The sequence below is a fragment of the Eufriesea mexicana genome, unplaced genomic scaffold (genome assembly GCF_001483705.2).
Source record: "Eufriesea mexicana isolate 0111107269 unplaced genomic scaffold, ASM148370v2 scaffold9265, whole genome shotgun sequence".
Lineage (NCBI taxonomy): Eukaryota > Metazoa > Arthropoda > Insecta > Hymenoptera > Apidae > Eufriesea > Eufriesea mexicana.
The window spans coordinates 93,569-97,660 of record NW_016916973.1 but is presented as its reverse complement, the minus strand read 5'-3'; positions in this window follow the sequence as shown (position 1 = coordinate 97,660).

Here is a 4,092-nt window from a genome sequence, read left to right as displayed (position 1 = left end):
CATAATTTTGGATCAGAGAAATGATCATGAGCTGATTTGCTCTTACCACTAAACTTTTTATTTCATATCGTAGATTCTTCTTCATCTTCCTTTGCTTCTTCACTAAATGATTGAAAAGATTGAAATTTCTGTAACAAAATTTTTCATTCCAAAAAATAATACTATCATGGATAAATGCTACAAGCATATATGATGCTGTTTTAGTTTTTGAACTGTCCTTTACTTCTTCACTTTCCTGTACTATTATTCTTGGTATAATATCAGAAAATGGATTGTTCAATATTTCAGTTTTTATCATTATTGGAGGATAAAGTGGTCTATCAATCTACAAAAAAGAGAAAATATTATATTTATATCAATTCTTAATATATTTTCTAATAAACATTAAATTTACCTCATCTACAAGTGCTTCTTCAAGTTTAAGCATGAATATATAGTTTCTCCATTAACTTTAATAAAGATTGTAGGTCTATTCTGCAAATCTAGTGTAGAATTAAGAGTAAAAAAAAATTGGAAACCACTGTCATCTTCTCCAGCATTAGCCATACTAATTAAATCTCGTCGACAAAAACGTAATCTTGTATGAAATTCGTCCTAAAACACATATATGCAATAACTGTTTTTGAATAAAAAAGGGAGTTATTTAATTTTTAACTATAGTCTCACTTTAAATGGTTCTCCATATATTTTACCACCTTTGATAATTCTATGAAATATAGTGTCATCCCAATAACCTTAATACATAATTGTATGTAATTTCTATATGCCTTTGCACTTTCTTCTGCCCATAATTCTAACTCAATATCACCAACAGTTGTTTTCATTACAACCTAGTTTGACAAATATATTAGTTTGATTAATGTAAAATACTTATAAAATCAAATTTATTAAAATATATTATTATTTATTATTGCAATTCAAATTAGAAATTATTTAATACATTAATATAGAAATTTAGAAAGTAAATATTGCATATCGGCTAAATTCTTAAAAACAGATATACAATCCATTGAAATATTATAAAATGATACTTATTACTTTACCCTTAGTGGCTGGCTCTTGCATATAAATATTACTCATGTTTGTAAATCTCCTATAACAAAAAAATCCTTCGTCAATAATATTTCAAATTAAATCTTTAGTTATTTACAAATCAATCATCCAAATGGTTTTTCTCCCGAATAATCATCAGTAGGTAAGACATACCTTTAACCTCCTTTTAAGGTGTGTTTTGTTGGCTTCATCAATGCCATGTGCTACAACACCATTATTTCTGCTGCTCCTATAGATTCCAAGTTCCTATAGATATTTCTACACATTTATGCATTAATGAAACATTTACATACTGTATTCAATTTACCTTTAATTTTTATAACTATTAATAAGTATCCATTCTCCATCTCTTCAATGATCCTTATATTTGCATCACCATGCCACACATCCATCTCTGTTGGTATCTTTGCTGCCCCTTTCCTACTTCTTGAAATATGAAAAAATGTAATCAATTCTGTTAGAGAAAATTCCACTCTACGCTGTTAGATGAAAAAACCCTAATCCAAAAGCCTAATTTCGAAGATAGAATCCAAAAACGTCAATTGCGCACCACGATTTCACAGCTACTGACACATTCGGCACTATTTTCGGAAAACGCAGGCACGAAACCGAAAAAAAGTAATCAATCCCGTTAGAGAAAATCCTACTCTACGCTGGTAGATGAAAGAACCCTAATCCAAAAGCCTAATTTCGAAGATAGAATCCGAAAAAGTCAATTGCGCAGCACGATTTCACAACCACTGACACATTCGGCACTATTTTTGGAAAACGCACGCACGAAACCGAAAGAAAGTAATCAATCCCGTTAGAGAAAATCCTACTCTACGGTGGTAGATGAAAGAACCCTAATCCAAAAGCCTAATTTCGAAGATAGAATCCAAAAACTTCAATTGCGCAGTACGATTTCACAGCCGCTGACACATTCGGCACTATTTTTGGAAAACGCACGCACGAAACCGAAAGAAAGTAATCAATCCCGTTAGAGAAAATCCTACTCTACGCTGTTAGATGGAAAATTCCGAATCCAAAAGCCTAAATTCGAAGATAGAATCCAAAAACGTCAATTGCGCAGCACGATTTCACAGCCGCTGACACATTCGGCACTATTTTTGGAAAACGCACGCACGAAACCGAAAAAAAGTAATCAATCCCATTAGAGAAAATCCTACTCTACGCTATTAGACGAAAAAACCCTAATCCAAAAGCCTAATTTCGAAGATAGAAACCAAAAAAGGAAACTGCGCAGCACGATCTGATAGCCACTAACACTTTAGTCACTATTTTTCGAAAACGCATGGTCGAAAGCGGAAATAAATAACCAATTCCGTTAGATAAAATTCCATTCTACGCTGGTAGATAGAAAAAACCTGACCGAAATGCTAATTTCAGAAATATACACGAGAAAAGTAAAATGTGTAGAACGATTTCACAGGCACTTGCTTTTCCGTTACATTATTTCATATATGCACCTTCAATCGTAAAATAATTGCCCTACTGATTGGAAAACAATCTATTCTACCCTGGAGTAATAAAATATCCTAATCCACAATCGAAGTTTAGAATGTATATGCGATAATACGTAGCTACTTTGCAATTGTACGTCACGATCGAAGAAAAATTGAATAACTATTAAAAAGCTGCCTATTCAGAGTAATATTGATCAAATATTCTCTGACACATTCGGCACTATTTTCGGAAAACGCACGCACGAAACCGAAAGAAAGTAATCAATCCCGTTAGAGAAAATCCTACTCTACGCTATTAGACGAAAAAACCCTAATCCAAAAGCCTAATTTCGAAGATAGAACCCGAAAACGTCAATTGCGCAGCACGATTTCACAACCACTGACACATTCGGCACTATTTTTGGAAAACGCACGCACGAAACCGAAAGAAAGTAATCAATCCCGTTAGAGAAAATCCTACTCTACGCTGTTAGATGGAAAATTCCGAATCCAAAAGCCTAAATTCGAAGATAGAATCCAAAAACGTCAATTGCGCAGCACGATTTCACAGCCGCTGACACATTCGGCACTATTTTTGGAAAACGCACGCACGAAACCGAAAAAAAGTAATCAATCCCATTAGAGAAAATCCTACTCTACGCTATTAGACGAAAAAACCCTAATCCAAAAGCCTAATTTCGAAGATAGAAACCAAAAAAGGAAACTGCGCAGCACGATCTGATAGCCACTAACACTTTAGTCACTATTTTTCGAAAACGCATGGTCGAAAGCGGAAATAAATAACCAATTCCGTTAGATAAAATTCCATTCTACGCTGGTAGATAGAAAAAACCTGACCGAAATGCTAATTTCAGAAATATACACGAGAAAAGTAAAATGTGTAGAACGATTTCACAGGCACTTGCTTTTCCGTTACATTATTTCATATATGCACCTTCAATCGTAAAATAATTGCCCTACTGATTGGAAAACAATCTATTCTACCCTGGAGTAATAAAATATCCTAATCCACAATCGAAGTTTAGAATGTATATGCGATAATACGTAGCTACTTTGCAATTGTACGTCACGATCGAAGAAAAATTGAATAACTATTAAAAAGCTGCCTATTCAGAGTAATATTGATCAAATATTCCAATGGGCAGTCGAAATCTAGAATCTTCTACGGCGGATAGTAACGGACAATGCGATAGTATTGTAGGATCCCGCACTTACATCACATTGTTTTCCAAATGTACCGTTATACGATTTGTACTATACAATATCACTTTTTTCCACACGTAGTATATTACCACCGAAGAAATGTTCACAGTTAGTTATCTCGAACTTCGTAAAATAATTAATACGTCAATCAGCGAAATCACTACTTCACGAAACGTTTTGAGATTTAATGTTTCACTTTGACGCGTGAGAATATTCCACTACTTGTTACCGGTATGCTCGCTTACCGCCAACTGGAAGTTGGCTGCAGCCGGATACGCTAGATATTTTTGTAGCGGGAAAATGTTGCATCTTTGAAATAGCTATATGCTAAATTATCGATGTGAAATATCAAACGATGCTTCTTATCTTT